Genomic DNA, 11,367 nt, shown 5'->3' on the forward strand with positions numbered 1-11,367 from the left:
AGTGATATTGAGTATCTTCTCTTGTGCTTATTGGCCATTTCTCTATCTTCCTTGGAATGTCTTAAGTCATCTGCCCATTTTTCTAATTGGATTTTATGTGTTGAGTTGTAGTTCTTTATAAATTCTGGATAGTCTTTATTAGGTATATAATTTCTGATTTATAATTTTGTCAGATATATAATGCTTCTTCCATTCTGTAGGTTGATTTTTTTACCTTGTTGATAAGGGTCCATGATATATAAAAGTAATTTTCATGGAGTCCAGTTTATCTACTTTTTCTTTTGTAGCTTGTAACCCCATCCAAGAAATCATTGACAAATCTAACTTTATGGAGCTTTCCTTCCTCTCTGTCCTTCCCTCCCTTCCTTTCTTCCTTTTCTTTTTTTCAGTTTTATTTGCGAGAGCAAGAGTTGGGGGAAGGGTAAAGGGAGAAGGAGAAGCAGACTCTCCCCGCTGAGCAGGAGTCAGACACTTGGTTGACCTGAGCCAGAGGCAAGAAGGCTTTACTGACTGAGACACCCAAGCGCTCCCATGTAGCTTTTCCTTTAAGTTTTCTTCTAACAGTTTCATAGTTTAAGCTCTTATGTTTAGGGTCTTGATCCATTTTAAGTTGATTTTTGTATATCGTATTAAGTAAGGGTCCAACTTCATTATTAAGCATATGGATATCCTGTCTTCCTAGGACTGTTTCTTGAAGACACTCCTTTCTCCACTGAATGGTATTGGTACCCTTACCAAAAATCATTTGATCAAGATGCAAGGGCTTATTCCTGGGCCCTTTGTTCTCTTACACTGGTCTGTATCTGTTTATGCCAGTACCACACTGTTTTGATTACTATAGCTTTTTGAAAATTTTGAAAATATGAAGTGAGAGACTTTCAACTTTTTTCTTTTTTAAGATTGTTTTGGTTACTAGGGGTCCCTTGAGATTTCATATGAATTTTAGGATGGAATTTTCTAGATTTGTTAAAAACATCACTGGGATTTTGATAGGTTAGGCTGTGCACTGACTCTGTAGATTACCTTGTACAGTATCGACATCTTAACAATATTGTCTTCTAATACATAAGCAAAGGTGATCTTCCCATTTACTTATTTCATCTATTTTTTCAGAAATATTTTGTGGTTTTCAGTTTTCATTTTATTGTATTTTGCTTTATTGTGCTTTGCAGATACTGCTTTTTTTTATAGTTGAAGGTTTGTGGCAGAAAGGTTGGGCTATCAGTAACATTTTCCCAATAGCATTTGCTCACTTTAATGTCTGTGTCACATTTTGGTAATTTTTGCAGTATTTTAATCTTTTTCATTATTTTAATTGTTATAGTGATCTGGGATCACTTATCTTTGATCTTACTATTGTAACTGTTTGGGTGTGCCATGAACTACACCCAGTAAGGCTTATTGGATAAATGTTAAAAGTTGTGTATGTTCTGACTGCTACACCAACCATGTGATACCCCGCCTGTCTTCCTATGCCTGGACCTCCTTATTCTGAGACAGACAGTATCGAAATTAATAACCTCCCAGGCCTCTAAATGTTGAAGTGGAAGAAAGAGTCATGCACATCTCGTACTTTAAATCAGAAGCTAGAAATGATTACTCTTAGCAAGGAAGGCATGTTGAAAACCAAGAGATGTCAAAAGCTAGGCTTCTTGCACCAGTTAGCCAAGTTGTGAATGCAGAGGAAATGTTCTTGAAGGAAATTAGAAGTGTTACTCCAATGAACACAAATGATAAGAAAACAAAACAGCCTTATTGCTCATATGGAGAAAGAGAAAGTTTTAGTAGTCTGGAGAGGTCAAATCAGCCACAACACTGTCCCTTAAGCCAAAGCCTAATCCAGAGCAAGACCCTAACTCTTCTCCTTTTAGGAAGGCTGAGAGAGGTAGGGAAGCTGCAGAATAAAAGTCTGAAGCCAGCAAAGGGTGGTTCATGAGATTTAAGGAAAGAAATTGAAGCCATAACATTAATGTGCAAGGGGAAGCAGCAAATGCTGATGTAGAAGCTGCAGCAAATTACCCAGAAGACTGGAACTAAGAAATTGAAGGTGGCTACACTAAATAACAGATTTGTAATGTAGATGAAACAGACTTCTATTGGAAGATGCCACCTGGGACTTTGATAGCTAGAGGGGAGAAGGCAATGCTGGGCTTCAAAGGACAGACTGAGACTCTTGTTAGGAGCTAATGTAGATGGTGATTTAAGTTGAAGCCAGTTCTCATTCACTATTCTAAAAATTCTAGGGCCCTTAAGAATCATGCTAAATCTACTCTACTTATTCTCTAGCAATGGAACAAAAAAGCCTAGATGACATCAGGTCAGTACAGCATGGTTTACCAAATATTTTAAGCCCACTGTTGAGAACTACTCAGAAAAAAAGATTCCTTTCAAAATATTAACTGCTCATTGACAATACACCTGGTTACCCAAGAATTCTGATGGAAATACACAAAACATTGTTATTATGTCTGCTCATACAACATCCATTCTGCATCAAAGACTAATTTTAATTCTGAAGTCTTATTATTTACATTTTGTAAGTCTGCAACTGCTAGAGAGAGTTAATCCTTTGATGGATCTGGACATAGTACATTGCCAACCTTGAAAGAATTCACTGTTCTAGACACCATTAAGAACATTCATAATTCATAGGAAGAGGTCAAAGTATCAACGCTCATGGGAGTTTGAAAGTTGATTCCAGTCCTCATGGGATGACTTTGAGGGATTCAAGACTTCAGTAGAAGGTAACTGCAGATGTGGTAGAAATAGCAAAAGAACTAGAAATAGAAGTGGAGCCTGAATTTGTGATTTGGATTGCTGCAATTTCATGAAAAAAGTTTAATGGATGAAAAATTCTTTCTTACAGATGAGTAAACAATCTTATGGTTTCATGAGGTGGAACCTATACCTGGTGCAGATGCTGTGAAAATTGTTGGAATGACAATAAAGGATTTAGAATATCATAAACCTAGATGATAAAGCAGTGGCAAGATTTGAGAGGATTGACTGCAATTTTGAAGTGTTCTACTGTGGGTAAAATGGTATCAAATAGCATTAGATGCTACAAAGAATACTTACTGTTCATGAGAGAATCAATGCAGCAAACTTGATTGTTGTCTTATTTTAAGAAATTGGCCACAGTCACTCTAATCTGCAGCAACTGCCAATCTGATCAGTCAGCAGCCATCAATATCAGCATCAAGGCAAGATCTTCACCAGCAAAAAAAAAACAAAAACTAGGACTTGCTGAAAGCTTAGATGATTAACATTTCCCTAGCAAAAAGTATTCTTTAGGTGTGTACCCTGCTTTTTAGACACTATACTGTTGCACACTTAATAGACTATAGTATAATGTAACTTTTATATGCACTGAAAAACCAGGAAGTTCATTTGATTTGCTTTAGTGAGATATGCTTTGTTGTGGCATTCTGGAACTGAAAGTGTAGCATCTCTGAAGTATGCCTATATGAGACTTTTGCCTTACCTTAATTTATTGCTAAGTATTTTACTCTTATGCTATTGCAAATGGAATTGTTTTCTTAATTTTTTTTATGGATTGTTCATTGTTAGAATACAGAAACAACTGATTTTAATATGTTAACTTTGTATCCTGCAATTTTGCTGTATTTATACCAACAATTTTGTGTGGAATCTTTGGCGTTTTCCAGATATAAAATCATCTTTTGTGAAGTTGTACTACTTCTTTTTCAATCTGGACTTTGTTTTTTTTTTTTTTTTTTTTGCTTAATAGCTCTACATAGAACTTTCAGTATGTGAATGGAAGTGGCAAAGCTGGTATCCTGACTTTTAAAAGGAAAAACTTTTAATCTTTCATTGTTTGCTTTTTTCATATATGGCCTTTATTATGTTGAGATAACTTCATCCTATTCCTAGTTGTTTTTATCATGAAAGATTTGTTGAATTTTGGCAGACGGTTTTCCTGCAGCTTATTGAGATATGTTTTTCCCCTCATTCTGGTAAAGTGTGGTGTATAACATTGATTTCATATTTGGAACCATCCTTGCATTCAGAGAATTCTACTTTGTCATATGTAATATTTTTAATGTTATTGAATTTGCTATTACTGAGGAATTTTTGCATCAATATTCATAAGAGATACTGATCTATAATCTTATTTATTGTAGTGTCCTTTTCTGGCTTAGGGACCAGGATACTGCCCTCATAGAATGGATTAGGAAGTGTTCCTTTTTTAGTTTTTTTGGAAAAGAGTTTGAGGATTGGTGGTAATTCTTTAAATGTTCGGTAGAATTTACCAGTGAAGTCATATGGTCCTTGGTTTTTCTCGGAAAGTTTTAAATTGCAATCCAATCTCTTTCTGGATATTTTCTAGATATTCTCTTCTTCATATTTTGATTCTTTATGATTCAGTCTTGGATAGGTAATGTTTCTAGGAATTTGTTGATATATAGTTCATCTAGGTCATCCAATTTATTGATGTAGTACTGTTCTTCATAGTGTTTATTCTTATAAGCCTTTCACTTATAAAAAATCGGTTGTAATGGCCCCACTTTCACTTGATTTTCTTAGTCTAGCTAATGCTTTGTCATTTGTTTTCAAAGAACCAATTTTTAATTTCGTTTTTGTATTTCTCTAGTTCTTTCTGCTCTAATCTTTTAATATTTCCTTCTTTCTGCTAGCTATGGGTTTTTTTCTTAATTCCTTAAGGTTCAAAATTAGATTGTTGGTATGAGATCTTTACAAATGTGTCCTCAGCTATATATTTCCTTTTAGTACTGTTTTTATAGCATACCATTTGGTGCTTGAGATACGTCATAATTTCTCTTGTGATTTCTTCTTTGACCTACTGGTTGACAGTGTGTTAATTTCCACATGTATGAGGGTTACCTAGTTTTCCTTCTGCTGTTGATTTCTAATTTCATTGAATTGGAAAAGATACTTTGTATGGTTTGTCTTAAAGTTTACTGGCTTGTTTTGTGAGCTCGCCCATGGTCTGTCCTGGAGAATGTTACTGCATTCACACACTTGAGAAAATGAATATTCTGTTCTTGCTGGGTGGAACCATCTGTAAAAGCCCTGTTAGGTCCAGCTGGCCTTACAGAATAGTTCAGGTCTTCTCTTTCCTTATTGACCCTGCATAGTTGTTTTTATTATGGATCATGGGGTACTGAAGTCCCCTATTATTGTAGGACAAGTTCTTCCTCCATTCTGTAAATGTTTGCTTCATATATTTGAGCTCTGATATTTGGTGCTTCTGTATTTGTTATAGTAAATTAATTTTTATCAGTATGTAATGACCTTGTGTCTTTTATGTTGGACTTTGTCTGATATTAGTATAGCCAATCCTGATTACTGTTTGCGTGAAGTATTTCCCCATCCTTTCACTTTGAATGTATGTATCCATAGATCTTAAGTGAGTTTCTTGTAGACAGCATAATAATTGGGCCTCTTCTGCCAGCATTGGCCTTTGATGGGGAAATATCATCAAAATTAATTAGACAAGGACTTACTTTGCCATTTTCTTGTTTTCCAGATGCTTTACAACTTCATTATCTCCCATTTCCTCAATTATCTTCCTTTACCTAATTTTTTGTAGTGCTACATTTTTATTCTCATTTTCCTTTATCTGTGTTCTCTAGTCTTTTTTGTGGTTACTAGAGAGATTGCATAGTACACCCTAAAGTAATAACCATCTATTTTAAACTAATACCAACTTCAATCCCAAACTCTACTCCTTTACAATTCTACCTGTTACTGATGTCACAAATTACATTCTTTATATGTGTATTCACGGATCTAAAATAATTCGTGCACTTTAAGTCCAGAACTGGAATTATGAACCAAAATTATAATACTGATTTTCATATTTGCCTGTGTATTTACCTGTATAGTTTTGTACACCTTTGTCTAAAGCCTATATCTACTTAAAAGACTTAATTTCTTGTAGGCAAGGGTAGTGGTAATCAGCTTTTGTTATGTGGAAATTTCTTAATTTCTCCATTTTTGAGGGGCAGTGCTGACAGGTATCAGTTTCTTGGTTTACAGTTATTTTTATTCAGCACTACTGCTTCCTAAATTTCTGCTGAAAAATCCATTGATAATCCAATGGCTTTTATGTTATAAATCACTTCTCTTGCTGCTTTCAGGATTTTGTTTTTGGCTTTCAACAGTTTTTTCCTTAATTCCCTAAGGTTCAAAACTAGATTATTGGTATGAGATCTTTACAAATGTGTCTACAGTTATATATTTCCTTTTAGCACTGCTTTTATAGCATCCCATTTTGGTGCTTTTATTTTTGATTTTAGGTCTCCGTGGTCTGTGGGTTCCCTTGGGTTTAATATACTTGGGAGTTCACTGAGTTGCTTCAATTTGTAGATTCCTTTCTTAAAAATTTGGGGAATTTTCTGCCACTATTTCTTCAAAGCTTGTTAGAATTTTCTCTTTTCCTTCTGGGACTCCCACAATATATTTTCATCCGTTTAACGGTGGCCCATAGGTGGTTTCAGATTTCTAAAAATTTTTTGTTCTGAGAACAGGTAACTTCAGTTGACTGGTTTTCCTGACTTTTCTGTTCATGTTGTTAAACCTCATCAACTTTTCATTTTTCAGCCACATAATTTGATTTTCTAAAAAGAGAATTCCTCTAAGTCGATATTCTTTGTTCATGTTTTCAGTTTTGACTGTTTTTACTTTTAGCGTATTTAAGACAGTTTGTTTAAAGTCTGATGCCTTTTTGTTTTATGTCTGATGCCTGTTAACAAGAGATTTCCTGTCACATTATGTTCTTCCTTTGAATAAGCCATGTTTTTGTTTCTTTATATGCCTTGTGATCTTTTGGTGAAAATAAGGGGTCTGAAAAAATAAGTCTTTTCCAGTATTTTCAAACTGGCTCTGTGCCAGAAAGACCTTCCTTAACTTGCAGTGTCTGAGCCTTGGGATCAGTCCAGGGTGGAGACTTAAGGCCATCTCGGCTCTCTTCTGGCCATGTCTTCCCTGGGCCCATGTGCTATTTTTTTATTCCCCTTTTATACACAGCCTTAGTTGTTCTTGTTCCTGGACCCATAATTTCTTGCCCCATCGTTTCCAAGTCTATAGTATCTTTGCAGCTTTTATAAGCCATGCCTCCCTCTTTCTGCAGCTTTCCCCAGCCTGTAACACTTTTCCCTGAGCCAAGTTAGGTGAAAATGAGACCAGTTTTTCAGGCAGCCCTAGATACATGAGAATGTTGCAAATAAAGTCTGTCCTATTCCCTGCTATTGAAAGATAAATGGGAGCTGGGAGGCTGCTTGCTTCACACTGTGGAGAAGGGTAGAGAAAGGTTGAATAAAAACATGACATTTTGAATGTGACTTTATCTTGACTGGACATTTTATTCAGTGCTATCAACCACTGCTGTTTTTCTGGCAAAGTTAGTGGGTTTTGTTTTTAATGCTTTCATATAAAAGAAATGAGGGCCTGGAGGTTCCTAGTCTCCAACTTTGCTCTCATTTTGTGTGCAGTATAATACAAGCACAATAAAAAATCAGATGTACAGGGTAATAAAGCAGACACGTGTAAACCACACTCCAACTCAAGAAACAGAGCACTGTTGGGACACCTGGGTGGCTCAGTTGGTTGAGCAGCTGCCTTCGGCTCAGGCCATGATCCCAGCGTCCTGGGATCGAGTCCCACATCGGGCTCCTTGCTCAGCAGGGAGCCTGCTTCTCCCTCTGCCTCTGCCTGCCATTCTGTCTGCCTGTGCTCGCTCTCTCCCCACCTCTCTCTAAAAAAAAAAAAAAAATCTTTAAAAGAAACAGAGCACTGTCATTACTCCAGAACCACTTTACTTACCCATCTGTAATCAAGGCCCCCATATTATCCCTTCCACCTCCACACAAAAAAATAATCACATCCTGCATTGCCTTCTAGCTTTAACACTAGATTACATTCCTTAATACTATAGTTTTTTTGAACTGTATATAAATGAAATGTTATATAATCTTTTTAACATTTTTAAGATCAGTTATTCCTCATAAATGTAGTTCATTCGTTTCTTTTTTTATACTATTCCTTATAAGAACATACTGTCATCAGCTCTTTTTGCCAGAATTAGGAGTAGAATTACTGGGAAATGGGGAATGTGTATTTTCAGAGTGGTTTAAACAGTTTTAAGTTCCCACCAGCAATATAGGACACTTTTTATACATCCTAACACTTATGCATTTTAGCTAACCTGATAGTATGTTCTGTACACATACTACATTTGGAGTTCTTTTGTTCTTAAGAACTACACAAATTCTAGAAGTGTCAGTTGTCAATTAGGCGATGATAGTTGCCCAAAATACCAAGTGTGTGCTTGTGGTCCTAGGGCTTAAGTATTAAAAGGCCACTGCACAAAGGTATAACTCACATTACCTGATTTCAAGACTTACTGAAAAGTTAGTATATAGTCTGCACATGGCTTCCACCTCAAGCCATATACTTAAGAAGTAACAGATTACAAACCTAAAAGTAAATTCTATAAAACTGAAAGATACAAAATGGAAAGTGGGCTAGCCTTCTGTAATGTTTGCTAGTGTAGTCATTTTGTCAGTAGATAGGATCATAAAAGCATTTTATAAAGTATTTCCTTCAGTAGGATATGGGTCTGAGCTCTAATCCATCTCATTTTGTCAAAAAACAGAAGATGTTTTATCTATCTAGCTTGAGTAAGATAGTGTGCTGAGGTTATAAGGGAATGCACTGTGTCACACTTAGTCACTCTGGTTCCCATTTGCTCTCCAGCTTTCACTGAAGCAGACACTTGATATTCTAATCAAAAGACCTCCAGGTTCTTTTTAAGATTTAAGGCTAACACTCCAAGAAAATTCCATATATTCTAAGTATTTCTACTTCTGACTGTGGTAGACTAGGGAGTTTGGGCCAATCCTCTGGCTAAGTACAAGTATAAAAGCTAGACAAGAGGGGCACCTGGGTGGCTCAGTGGGTTAAGCTGCTGCCTTCGGCTCAGGTTATGATCTCAGGGTCCTGGGATCGAGTCCCGCATCAGGCTATCTGCTCAGCAGGGAGCCTGCTTCCCTCTCTCTCTGCCTGCCTCTCTGTCTACTGTGATTTCTCTGTCAAATAAGTAAATAAAATCTTTAAAAAAAAAAAAATCAAGCTAGACGAGACAACATCTGCTTTAAGACTTCATAGAACCAAGATATTATCACCAGCCCAGAATCTAGAAGATGGAACTCCTGAGAGAGAAGCTTGGTATTTGGGGCCATTTCCCCCTGGAAATTGGAAGACACCAATCATTTCAGTAACCTCACAGAACTAGGAGGAAAAATACTGATATTTAAGTCTGCATGGGTGTGATCCTTGAAGAGTTTCTGTCTAGGAACAATGAGCCAGCCCTTACCTAAGGGTGGCAGGCTAGTTTTGTATCTCATCTCTTGAATTGGAATAAGGTAATTCTGGCTTGCTGGTTTCCTAGATAACTAGGCAGAAACCAAATCCTCTCTAGAAGGGAAAACTAGGCCTTGAACTTTCTCATACAATTTCTTAACATATGTTTAGAACACAGAAAAATGCCTGCACATTGGGGGATAAGATCACATGGACAGACAGGGAAAAAACCCTCCACACATAGAAACAAGACCCACAGAGCTCTAGACTGTGGACTTATTCAATATAAGCTTAAAAAAACTATGCCATGTTTAAGACTGAAAATGTTAGTGGATCAGCTGTAAACTATAAAAAGAAACAACAGATGGGATAAATTCTAGAACTGAAAAACAGAATAAGTAAAATAAATCAATAAATGAGTTTAACATCAGATTAGCCATAAGTAATGAGAGAAATTTAAGGAGAAATACACAGAATGGAGAAGCAAAAGGAGGGAGAGAACCAAATAGTGTCTATATTTAGTCAGAAACTCAGAACAGAGAGAGTGGTAGAGAAGCAAATAATATTTAAAGAGAGGACTAAGAATTTTAAACTGGTATTGAAAACCAACAACCTCAACAAATCTGAAGTAGACACAGAAGGCCGAAAAAGATGTATCATGCAATCATCTTAATAAAGATGACATAACACTAATATTTATCAGACAAAATAGGCTGTAACAAAAAGTGTTACGGAAAATCTGGTATTTCCTAAAAACTGAAGGTTCAACTTACCAAGAAAGTCCCAAGTGTATGTAACACCTAATAATATAGGTTCAAAACACATATAGAAAAAATTGACAGCTCAAGAACACTTAGGCAAATCTGTTAACAGCCTACAATTTTAATACATCATCCTTGGAAAGTATATTTCAAGGACATATATACATACACCTCTATAGATTATATGTTGGCGAGAGCAAATTTCAACCATTTTCAAAGGGTTAAAAATCAGAGAATCTGACCACAGGCAATTAAGGTAGAAATGGATAATAAAAGGATAACTAGAAAATTATTTGAATATCAAGAAATGTACATCTACATCTAACCCATGGTTTAAGGAAAATACAATGGAAATTAAAATATACATTAAGCTGAATAGTTTAATATATATAGTTTATATTTGGAGTAAATTTATAACTTTAAATTCATATAGTGGGAAAAGAAATCAACAGATTAAAAAGAACACCTCCTTCCAAGGAATAGAAAAAAATGGACACAAATTAATGAAATAAAAAACATACTGTAGAAAGTGTCAACAAAGCCATAAATGAAAGGAAAGAAAAAAACCTAACAAAATTGATTAAAAACTTCCAAAGAAAATAAGCATGGTGCGGAAGGAGAGGACAGAGACAGAAACATACAGGGATGTGAGGGGGTAGAAAACAAAAACAAAAACAAAACAAACCAGTGTTAGGAATGAAAAGGACATCATTACAGAATCTGCAAACATTAAAATTCAGTGACAAGCAACAGTAGTCAACCTATTTGAAAATTTAGATGAAATGGACAAATTCTTTGAAAAACAATTTAAACAAAGCATGTCAGTTTTTGTTGTGTAAGTAAAAAAAAAAGCCTATGTCTATAAAATAATTAAATCTGTAATTAAAAATCTTTGCACAAAGAAAAAAATCTAGGCCCCGATGTTATACTAGCAAATTCTATCAAACGCTTATTTCAAGCATGCAAGTTTAGTTTTAAAACTGTGAACAAAAAGTCTCTAATTCACTGTATTAACAGAATAAAGAGAAAAATCACTTAGTAAATGAAGGGGAAAGAAGCCCATTTGATAGGATTCATTCATGATAAAAACTCAGCATATGGAAAAATACTAAAAATACCAAAAACTTCCGGAGGAGTCAAGATGGCGGAGAAGTAGCAGGCTGAGACTACTTCAGCTAGCCGGAGATCAGCTAGATAGCTTATCTAAAGATTGCAAACACCTGAAAATCCATCGGCAGATCAAAGAGAAGAAGAACAG

This window comes from Mustela lutreola, chromosome 2 (assembly GCF_030435805.1).
Source record: "Mustela lutreola isolate mMusLut2 chromosome 2, mMusLut2.pri, whole genome shotgun sequence".
In the NCBI taxonomy this organism is placed as follows: domain Eukaryota; kingdom Metazoa; phylum Chordata; class Mammalia; order Carnivora; family Mustelidae; genus Mustela; species Mustela lutreola.